The sequence below is a fragment of the Microtus oregoni genome, unplaced genomic scaffold (assembly GCF_018167655.1).
Source record: "Microtus oregoni isolate MIOR12 unplaced genomic scaffold, Mior012 000003F_ref0000135, whole genome shotgun sequence".
Taxonomy (NCBI): Eukaryota; Metazoa; Chordata; class Mammalia; order Rodentia; family Cricetidae; genus Microtus; species Microtus oregoni.
The window spans coordinates 5,107,081-5,119,204 of NW_024543062.1; positions in this window are offsets into that span (position 1 = coordinate 5,107,081).

Below are 12,124 nucleotides of genomic sequence, written 5' to 3' on the forward strand. Positions count from 1 at the left end.
CAGCCCTCATTGTTCATTTTCATTTTTGTTTTCTTAATGTGGGGTTTGGATTGAACTCTTGCTTACAAGGCAAACATTTAATAGCTGAGTTATTGCACCAGTCCATTATGGATTTTGTGTGTTATATTATTAATTCACTTAGTTGTTTAATTAAAAACAGGATTTATTCTCTCTGTCTCTCTCTGTGTGTGTATGCCTGTGGAATCCAAAAGCAGGAATCATATTTCATGAAGCTGGAGTTATAGGTACTTGTGAGTCACACTGTAAGTGCTGGAAACTGAACTTGGGTCCTCTGCAAGGGCTCTCTTTTTTAAAAAAAATCTATTTACTTTTATTTTATGTGCATTGATGTTTTGCCATAGGTGTCAGGTCCTCTGGAACTGAAATTATAGACAGTTGTGAGCTACCATGTGGGTGCTGGAAATATGAACCTGGGTCCTTTGGAAGAGCAGACAGTGCTATTAATCACTGAGCCATCTCTCCAGCTCTTAACTCTGCCTCTGACATTTGCCCAGTTTAGTAGAGACCATTGTCAGTCGTTTTGTAGCAAAGATATTGAAGCTTATGCAGGAGACTGACTTGTTCTCAAATGCAAATGGCATAAGCAAATGGTTTTTTTGTTTCAAACCCGTGACTGAGAAAGAAATGTTTCTTTCTTGGACCACTGAAAGCTGAGACTAGCCAGGGACTAGTCCACTAGTCCACTGAAAACAGTGTCTGTCATCTATCTATCTATCTATCTATCTATCTATCTATCTATCTATCTATCTATCATCTATTTACCTATCAATCATCTGTCTGTATATCTATCTATCCATCCATCTGTCATCTACTTACCTATCAATCATCTGTCTATCATCTCTCTCTCTCTCTCTCTCTCTCTCTCTCTCTCTCTCTCCATTATCTATTAACTAACTTTCCATCTTCTGTCTTTCTATTATCAAGTATTTATCTATCGTCTATCTATCTGTCTGTCTGTCTATCATCATCATCATCATCATCATTACCTATCTATCATCATCTATCAGTTTAAAATCTAAATCTATCATCTATTTATCTACATATCTCTCAATTATTATCTTTCTATCTATGGATAGATAGAAAGTAGTTTGGTATCTGTCTATCCTTTCTTCTTCCTTCCTTCCACCTACCACTCACATCTGGTTCCTATCTACTGCCTATTTCTCAATCCCCTCTCTGTTTCAGTATTAGGGTTGAACCTAGAGCTTTACACACACTTAGTAAACACTCTACCATTGAGCGACATCCTCAGCTCTATTTCTACTTTATTTTACTTTAATTTTTTTTGATAAAAGGGCCTCATTAATTTGCTCAGGCTAGCACTGAACTCACTCTGTAGCCCAGGCTAGACTTTAACTTGTGATTCTTCAGCGTTACCTCCTGAGGAGCAGGAATTATAAACCTCACTACAGAGTCTGCCTTATTTGCCTTTTTTTTTTTTTGGTAAGGACCCCTCTGAAGGCCGTGAGTCAAGGGTCTGTTTCAGACTCTCCACTTTTCCAGAATAATCTCCTCCCACTGTCACCTTGGTGAAGATTTCTGGAGAATAAAAAGACAGTCAACATTTTCTACTCTGGGTGGAACTTGGCAGGGACTCGTGGAATTGCTGTGACTGCCTTTTCCATGCAAGGCAATTCATAAGAGTCTAAATTTCCATGGCACACTGTGGAGGCTACGTGAGGGAGGAAGAGCCAGTCCAGTCTGCCATTTATAGAGAAGAGGCAGCGCTAGGAGGTGTGGCTGGAAGAAAAAAACCACTGAGATTTGAGAAGAATCTCTTTGCATGAGGCATCACTGTCCTTAAACTCACAATACGCTCCTCCGTTGTTTGGTACCGTGGTTACAGAACTGTTTGGAGCTGGGAACTGAACTCGGGTCCTCTTGCGTGTACAGGAAGCACTTTGCCGCTTGAGCCATCTCCCCAGCCCAAAGCAAAGATTCTGTAAATGGAGACAACTCTGATGGTTTCAGTGATTGTATTTTCTGGAGGTAGACTTTTAGCTCACATGAGTCTTGAGTGTGGATATATTTAAGTTCAAAAATCACATAGAAAGGTCATTAAAAGTAACTTCGTGAGCTGGGACCATAACTTAGTAATATGTTAGAATGCATTTGTAGCATGTATGAAATCCTGCCTTCCAACCCACAGAACCACAGAAACCAGGTGTGGCACTGCCTGGCTGTGATCCCAGAATTTGGAAGGAGGAAGTGGGAGGATCAGTAATTCAAGGTCATCCCCTGACACTTAACAAGTCTGAGACCAGTTTGGGCTAAATGCAATGCTGTGTTTTTTGTTTTTTTGTGACAAGGTTTCTCTGTGTTGCTTTGGAGCCAGTCCTGGAACTAGCTCCTGTAGACTAGGCTGGCCTCAAACTCACAGAGATCCACCTGCCTCTGCCTCCCAGACCGCCAGGCAGAAATGCTGTGTTTTAAAAAGGGGGATGGGATGGGGTGTGGACAGAAAAGAAAGGAAAAGCTAGTTTCAGTGACACAGGCATACTTGCAGAACCATGCTGGGGCTGGGGAGGAGCAGGAGGAAGAAGAGAAGGAAGGCAGGGAGGAGGAGGGAAAAAGGAAGGAGGGGGAGAAAGAGAAGGAGAGGAGGAAGAGGGGGAGGAGAAGGAGGGGAAGAAGGAGGGGAGGAGAAGGAGGGAGAGGAGAAAGAGGAAAGAGAAGAATAAGGGGAGGGGAAAGGAGAAGAGGAAGGGGGAGGAGAAAGAGGAAAGAGAAGAATGAGGGGAGGAGGAAGAGGAGAGAGGAGGGGGAGGAGAAGGAGAAGGAGGTGGAAGTTCATGCTAGAATTCAGAGACACCTGTTATGGTGGCCGAAGGGACTTAGTCAGCTTGGGCTTGGCAAATATGGCTCTGGCAGGTCTTGCTCTTTTCTCCTTTCCCTCTGCCTTGTTAAAAAACTGTTAGATTACATTCCTAAGGCTAGCCCCCAAGGTCTATTCCCTTATTTGGCCACTTCCTCCCCCTACCCCAGACTGACTTCTAAGGTCCACCTGTGGAAGTACTGAAGCCCAGCCATCAAAAGTCCCCTTTGGCTCCCTTAATTAACATGCCCATTGAAAATTAAATACCTCATCCTAACATGGGGTTTCCACCTTGACCTTTATAAACTGCCATTTGCCTGTGTGGCACATCTGTCCCCTCTATCCAGAGGCAGTCCTCTGTCCTCTGGGACAACACCCCTGCCTCCCTTTCCTTGTCCCCTTTCCCTTCTCCCGTGTCCTCTTGAAAGACCCTTGGAGAGGACCTTCCTTCTGGTGAAGACCCCAGGACTCAGGACACTCTGAGACCACAGGATGCAATTAGCAAGAGGTTTATTAGGTAAACACAGGTACCTGCAGGCGGCAAAGTCTTTCAGAGTACTTGTGCGCCTGCAGACTGGGAGGAGGTGTTTTTATAGGAAAGAGGGCGGCAAAAACAGATTACAGAAGCAGATGTGTGGTTATTGGTCAGTTGGAATGAGGCAAGGGGCATAAGTGGTTTTTCCTTTCCCAGCACAGATGTATGGTCACAGACATCCTGTTCCTTTTTACAGATATCCTGTTGTATAGATGTCCTATCTCACAGATATCCTGCTTTGCAGCCAGGGGCCCTGACCTCACTCTGCACTTACATCTGTTTGTCAAAGCCTTGTGAAATGATGTTACAGCAGCTAAGCTGGGGTCTTTCATAGGGGGAATTGTTTCTTTTGTAAACTGCTGATATTCTAAGTTTGGCACATGTGCTGACTATAGGCATCCTGTTTCCCTAAACAAACAGGATGTTCTCATGAGAGCCGGCTAGCTGCAGGTCCTGAAAATCTTTCAAACAAGCAGGACATTCTCACGGGAGCATGCTAGCTGCGGGTTCTGAGGGGGCGTCTGTAGGGTCTTTCACTCTGACTCCTGTCTTTGGGGCACATAAATCTCCTTTGTGCTGAGAGCTTGGTCTTGGGGTCCTGAGGTGATACTTTTCCCCTTCAGTAGCTACTATTTAAACTACCCCCACCTCAAATAAAGGTGTAGACAATGATGCGGAGAAATTGGAATTTTTGTGTCTTGCTGGTGAAGACCCCATGGAAAGCAATATGGTGTTAACCTTTAAACATTTTTTGGGGGAATAAAAACTGTTCTCATACAAATACATCATTACACAAGGATTTTAAAAGGAAAAGGTAGTGTGAAGAGCTGGTAGTCAGGAGGGGGGTCACAGTTCATGCTAAGTAAAGACTCAGATGTGACTTCCGACCTGGCACACTCAGTCTCGATCATTTTAAAGCAATAACAACAGTGACTGAAGACAGCGTGCTCATCATCCGTGGTTATGACATGCAGAACTCACTCTAGAGATCAGGAGTTGGACACAAGGAAGCTTTGCTGGGAGATTCTCCGTGAAGATTCCAATCTTGCTCTTTCCAATAGTCACATGTGCAGAGCGCTGGAAACGTGCAGTCCGAACCGAGGCATGTGCTTATGTGTGTGTATGTGTATGTTTGGGGTATTGGGGATGGAACCCGGGACCTGGGCCCTCACACATGCTAGGCAGGTGCTCTATCACTGAGTCACATCCTCAGTCCCAGAACTGATTCCTTTAAAGGATATTAAAGGAGCTTTGAGAATCTTAATATTTTGGCAAGTAGACACAGATCATTGTCTGGCTGTAGCCACACACTGTTCATTAACAGGGAAGAACGAATGAAGAGCTCCTGAGAACAGCAACAACAACCGCACCAGTGTTACACAGGATTGATCTTCTTTCTTTCCTTCCTTCCTTCCTTCCTTCCTTCCTGGAGGAACGTTCAAGACAGAGTTTCATTGTATAGCCGTGGCTTTCCTGGAGCTCACTCTGGAGACCAGGTTGGCCTTGAATGAATGCACAGAAATCTGTCTGAAAGATTTGATTTTTTTTAAAAACAAAATAAATTCTCACTATGTAGGCCAGGGTAGCCTGGATTTCAGTGTGTAGCCTAAGTTGGTCTTCCTCCATCAGCCTCTTAGGGCTGGGGTTACAGATGTGTACATCTGCATCAGCATTGCCTTGAGAATAGAGAAACTTCCTCTTTGAATCATGTAGACTAAGAGCAAGAGCAAATTTGAACTCTCCACTTTTGTCTCTGTCTGTCTGTGGTCTGTCTGTTGTGTGTGTCTGAAGTTTTCCTCCCTAACAAAGGGCCAGGGATTGGATAGGAATGAAGTTTTATGAGGTAAGAAGTTACCCCAGCTGGCTCAGAGGAGCACTGAAACTACAAACAGTTGTTACCGATCTTTATAGCCACATGTTGCTTTGAACATTTATGGTGTATTTATTTTGTTGAAGGTTGTTTTCAGCAATGATTACAACCCGCACCCCCACCATTCTGGGTCAGGGACATGGGGGAGTACATAATTTAAGATTAAAGCTATGCATTTAGCTGAGGTTGTAAAGGCTGATTAGTTCGGAAGTACAAGGCATGGTAAGTCAGTTACATTGTTCTCCTAGGCAAGTTAAACAGGCTGGGTACACAGGTACACAGTTCTGAATGATCCCCAGGCATGGTATTAACTTGCTTGCAAGGTCCAGGACAAGTCTGGTCTCTGAAGGCAAGAGGCATTCTCTTGGAAAATGATAGTTCCATCATACTTCGTGCCTGCCTAATAAGTTCGAGTTTTATTTTTATTTTTTTAAAATATTTATCTATTTATTATGCATACAATATTCTGTCCGGGTGTATGTCTGCAGGCCAGAAGAGGGCACCAGACCCCATTACAGATAGTTGTGAGCCACCATGTGGCTGCCGGGAACTGAACTCAGGACCTTCAGAAGAGCAGGCAATGCTCTTAACCACTGAGCCATCTCTCCAGCCCCTAAGTTCGAGTTTTAATCTCATTCTAATAGACAAGTCACGTGTCCTGCACAGCCTCTCTCAAGTCTCATCCTTGCCTTGAGTTGTTGACTATGGGAAGATGTCGCTCCAAAAGTGTTAGACGCGATGGGTAAACCCTGGAACTCTGCTGTACAGCATTGTGAACATCGTCCATAATCATGTATTGAGTACTTGAAAACTGATGACTGACCACCCGAATCCCAGGACTTGGGAGGTGGCAGGAGGATCTCAAGCCCAAAGCCTTCCTAGGCTGTGTTGTGGGTTAGAGGTCAGCCTGGGCTCCATGAGAAAAAAATTCCCCCCTCCCCCAAACACCTAAAAAACAACAGTAAAAACTCCCAAAATAAGAGCAAAAGGTCACTTTCAACACAAATCTGAAAAACAAACAAAACAAAACCCAGATCAAATCATACAAAAAAAACAACAAAAAGAAAAAAGTATAAGAAAGAAAAAAAAAAGAAAGAAAAAGGAGAAAATGGCCAAGAAAGCCTGCCTATCTCCTTTTTCCCCTCTTCCTCTTTGTCCTTTACTTTTTCTGATCCCCTAAAATCTAGGACCTAAATCAGTGGTTCTCAACCTTCCTAGTGCTGAGACCCTTTAATGTAGTTCCTCATGGGACACCGCTGTCTTTGAGGCATTTCTGCTCCAGTAAGTAACCCCTCACCTACATTCCTGTAAATAGCCCCAGCACGACACATCGGTTCTCCAATTTTGGTGGTGTCCGTACTTTGGTCTGTAGGGGCTTCCCTGTCTGGGATGAACAGACATGCATGTTAGGTCTCCCCAGGAAAAGTGTCGTCACACAAGCCCACGCTCACGCAATCAAACCTAGTTAAACTCAGCAAGTCATAAGCTAAAAGAAGCACTTGCTGAAAGAAAGAAAAAGAAAAGAAATCATTGAGAGATAGTTTAATGTTTACTTCATAGGCTTTTAGGAGTTCGCTAACTTTTCGGAATCCACAGCAGGAGCTATATTGCCATCTAGTGGCCATAATGTGAAACTGCAAACAGAATCTACCTTTAAGGCAGAGTCTGTTTTCTGTTTTCTGAGGAGGGTGCCTGGAGATATTCCTTATTTGCATTAAAGAGCATCCAGGGACTTGTGTCCCAACAGAATGCAACAGTTACTTTTCCCGTTGTTGTGAAAAATACCCGGCAACAGCGACTTCAGGAAGGAGGGTTGGTTTGGAGGCGGCCGAGCTTGAAGCCACAGGTCATCTTGCATCCACAATCAAGAAGCAGAGCAGGAGAGGGGAACGGGGTGTGAGGGAAAATAGGGTGGGGAGGGAAGGACAGATGCTCAGCTCACTATGTCCTTTTTCTTCAGTCTGGTGCTGCCCACATTTAGACACTGCAATTAACCTAATGTGGACAGTCTGTCACAGAGGAGTCCAGAGTCTCTTAAGGGAATTTTAGTTCCTGTCAAGTTGACAATCAATATTAACCATTACAGGGGATCTGGGAGAAAGTACAGTTAGGACTCCTTAGTTCAGCCCACTGGGTCCTTTTATCTCTCTGCCAGCTCTTTTTTTTCCCCCAAATTGAAAATAGATTCTTCTCTCATACAAAGCATCCAGACCACACTTTCCCCTTCCTCCACTCCTCTAGTTCCCCCACCCCCCTTTCCTCCAGATCCACCTCTCCTTTTCCTCTTTAGAAAAGAGCACACCTCAAAGAGATGACAGCCAACCAGGACAAAACAAAATACAGTAAGACGAGGCAAAAGCCCTCATATCAAGGCTGGACAAGGCAACCCAATAGGAGGAAAAGAGTCCCAAGAGCAGGCAAAAGAGTCAGAGACACACCTGCTCCCACTGTTAGGAGTCCCACAAACACGAAGCTAACAGTCATAATATATGCGGAAGATCTGGTGCAGACTCATACAGGCCGGGTGCTTGCTGGTTCAGTCTCGGTGAGTCCTGCTTGGTTGGTTCCATGGGTCATGTTCTTCTGGTGTCCTCCATCCCCTCCCACAACCTTTTCTCCCCTTCTCCTGCAGGGCTCACTCATCTCCGAGGGGAGACACTAAATGGAGACCTCCAATTTAGAGTCTGCGTAATGTTTGACTGTGGGTCTCTGTACAGGCTCTGCTACCGGAAGAAGCCTCTCTGATGACAACTGGACCAGAATTCCATCTGTTTTTTTTTTTTTTTGGATTTTTTGAGACAGGGTTTCTCCATAGCTTTTTGGTTCCTGTCCTGGAACTAGCTCTTGTAGACCAGGCTGGCCTCGAACTCACAGAGATCCACCTGCCTCTGCCTCCTGAGTGCTGGGATTAAAGGCGTGCGCCACCACCGCCTGGCTTCCATCTGTTTTTAAAGGATATTCTATAGCAGTTCTGAATCCCCTGGTTGGAAGGCATTTCCACTTCCGGGTATGAGGTGGTGGTGTTAATGTGTGTGAGGCATGTGGGCCAAAGTTTCCACTAGGGAGGAACACGGCTCCCAAACGGGACCTTTTCAATGAGTGCTTGTCTCTGCAGAGAGGACCCCTTTAGAAAATTCAGCAGTGGAAGAATGTTGGAGGTGCCTGTAGCATTTGTTGTGACATTAACTCAGTTTCCTCCTCTGGTTCTGGTCTAAACAGTGAGTACTTCAGCTAGATACCAGGTACAGAGTAGTAGTTGAGATGTCCAAGGAGGTATGAGTTCCTAGTCATACCCAAAACCTCCATATTATACCCAGAGACACATCCATCCTTGCTTAGTGTTGCTGAGTTCGCCATAGGATACACGGAGAAAATGGAACCAGCTTGCTAGTTACTACTTTGAAGTGTTTATCAAATTATTCTTTTTTTTTTTTTTTGGTTTTTCGAGACAGGGTTTCTCAAATTATTCTTTATCAGTAAAAACTTGGCAGTCAGATATCAAGGTAAGAACTCGAATAATCAGAGAAGTGACCAGTGATCTCTTATCTCATTTGTTTCTCCATCCAGGAAGGGGCAACTTTCTCTAAGCTCCAAACCCCCTATGGTTAATTTTGGTCAGCTAGTAGCTATCCCTGCCCTCTGATTCAAAGCAAACTTTATTGTCAGAATGTGATCAAAATATCACACAACACTACCTTGCATGCTAATTTGTTTATTTCCATAAAAACGTTTATCTGTGTGTGTGTGTGTGAGTGCGTGCTTGTGTGGAGGTCAGGAGGCCTTGTTGTACAGTCTGTTCTCTCCTTTACCACAGAGGTTCTGGGGATTGAACTCAAGTCATCAGGCTTGGCCATGAACATCTTCACCCACTGAGGCATCCTGCCCAGCCCTCGCGTACTAATTTCAAAAAGCAATGTGAGAGATGGGAGGAGCCATCTTGGCCATCTTGACTTTACCTCCAGATTCCTGTCATGGCTGTGGAGACCCAGCCAAGACTTCTGCTTTTTGGCCACAAAGGGGATAAATGGCTTGGGCTCTGTAGAAGGCACCAGGTTGGCCTGAGTTACAATAATGTGAGGAGGGTTGGAGAGAGAAATAGAATGGACTGGATTGCAGGCTGGTCCTGACAGGCTACGCTGAGAATCTGGACAGTGACTGCCCTGGGAATTTCTCTATCCTCTGTAACCATGGCTTCTTAATCTGCAAGCTCTACTTAATACGAATTGAAACTATTTTAGAAATGACTGCACCTGTAATACTCCCTCTTGTAATTATTCTTCAAACGGGATAGAATAGCATTTTATTTACACAACATTTACATTGTAAGTCATCAGGACATGATTTAAAGTGTATGAGAAGATGTAGATAGGTTATATGCAATGTGCCTGGTGTGTGTGTGTGTGTGTGTGTGTGTGTATACACATTTGTGTGACTGGATTCAGGTGCGCACAGCCACAGTGTGCATGTGGAAGTCAGAGGGCAATCTTTGGCGTTTGCCGGAAACCGTGGAGTTGGCTTGGCCTATCTGTCTTGAGAGGCATGCCTCATAGGTTTGTCAGGTGAAGAGTCCATGGCTCCTGAGGCATAATGTATCTTCCTGTTCCCGAGAGACCAATGCCTTCCTTCAGGCAGTGAAACGTTCAGGTCACTTGTGTTTCTCTGTATGTTCCCTTGGCTGTCAAAGAAGCATGAAGGCTTGACAGGGCAATAGGTCTTATACATTAATCTTGTGTACTCTGTATAGCTTGCAAACCTTATTGTATCCTGGCAACTACACCTGTATTGATCTTGGCCCACAAGCTTCAGGAGACTCTTTTGTCTTCATCTCCTACCTCTCTATTGCAGCACTGGGAATACAGATGTGTGTGCTGCCTTGTCTAGCTTTGACATGAGTTCTGTGGATCCAAACTCAGATTGTCAGACTCGTGCGGCAAATGCTTTACCCACCGAGCCCCCTCCCCAACACATTTTACTTTGTTCTTAAAATTTTTGTGGTACTAGGAATTGAACCCAAGACCTCGGGAATGCTATGCAAATGTTCGGCCACTGAGCTGCATTACCAACGCTCCTCCCTTCCCCAAGTAATGAGGGCACTAAGTGCTCACTAGATATTTGTTCTATGCAGTAAGAAGAGAGGAGAGCTGGAGAGATGGCTGCTCTTCCAGAGGACCCGAGTTCAGCTCCTGCCACCCACACCTGGCAGCTCACAACTGCCTGTAACTCCAGATCTAGGGGATCTGATGCCATCTTATAGCTTCCACAGGCACTCAAACACAGATGATACACACACACACACACACACACACACACACACACACACACACACACGAGCATGCACACACACACAAATAAAAATAATAAAAAATATTTATCAAGGGGCTAGAGAGAAGTCTCAGAGGTTAAGAGCACTGGCTGCTCTTCCAGAGGTCCTGAGTTCAATTCCCAGAAACCACATGGTGGCTCTCAACCATCTGTAATGAGATCTGGTGCCCTCTTCTGACCTGCATGCATACATGCAGGCAGAACACTGTATTTGTAATAAATAAATACATCTTAAAAATATTTATCAAAAGAAGAAAGGAGGGGGCCAGGGAGAGGTGAAGAGATAGAAATAAGGTTTATTTATTTTTTTTAAATTTATTTTTAATGCAGCAAGACAAAATATTGCACCTGTTCTCTCATGTGCAAAATCTCTCTCTCTCTCTCTCTCTCTCTCTCTCCCTCTCTCCCTCTCTCCCTCTCTCCTCTCTCCTCTCTCTGCTTTCTCTCATGTATATCTGTGATATGAGAGTAGAAGGACTATATGAGGGAGGAAGGGGAGCAGCAGGAAGCGGGGAGGAGGGACAGGGGAGGCTGGCGGGGCAGTATGAGCAAAGCACAGTGATACATGCATGTATGAAAATGCCATGATGAGACACAGTTCTTTGCTATGTATGGAACCTGGAGGCAGGAGTGGATGCAGAAGCCGTGGAGGGATGCTGTTTCCTGGCTTGCTCTCCATGGCTTGCTCACTCTGCTTTGTTACAGAACCCAGGACAGCCAGCCTAGGGGTAGGTAGCCCCATCCACAGTACCTCCCACATCAATCACTAATTAGGAAAATGCTCTATGAATTTGCTTGTAACCTGAATTTATGAAAGCATTTTCTCAGTTGAGGTTCCCATGTCTCAAATGACTCTAGCTTGCATCAGATTTACATAAAACTAACTAGCATACATACACACAACACAGAGACAGACAGACAGACAGACACAGAGTTGTACTTGGCCAAGTCTTCAATGTGATTTGATGTTTATCACCCACTCCCTAACCAGGGAGCTATCACCACAGGAATGCTCCAGAGAGTCAAGGTTATACCAAGGATGTTAAGACTTACCTAAGAGGGATGGGGCTGGAGGGATGGCTCAGCTACCTCTTCCAGAGGATCCAGATTTGATTCCTAGCACCCACATGGCAGCTCACAACCATCCACAACTCCAGTTCCAGGGAAATGATGCCCTGTATGTATGTTTTGCAGATATACATGCAAGCAAACAAAACCCCTACAAATACACACACACACACACACACACACACACACACACACACACACACTGGAATGAACCATTGAAGGAGGCCTTCCCAAGCTGGTGCACCTTCCAGTTGCACTTGAAGTTGGTTTTGTCCAGAGAAGAATTTGTTGCTGTTGCTTTTTCCCTTTGGAGATAAACAAGTTGGCCTTGAACTCTTAGTCCTTTTGCCTCCCTTAGCCTCCCAAGCCTACCAAGTTTAGGGACAATGGTTTTGCACCAGCGTGCCTGTATTGCTTGTGGTACTTGGCACAGAGGTGCTGGAGGTGACCATGAGAGGTTCCACATTTAGGTCTTGGGACTCTTTTGTCCTCC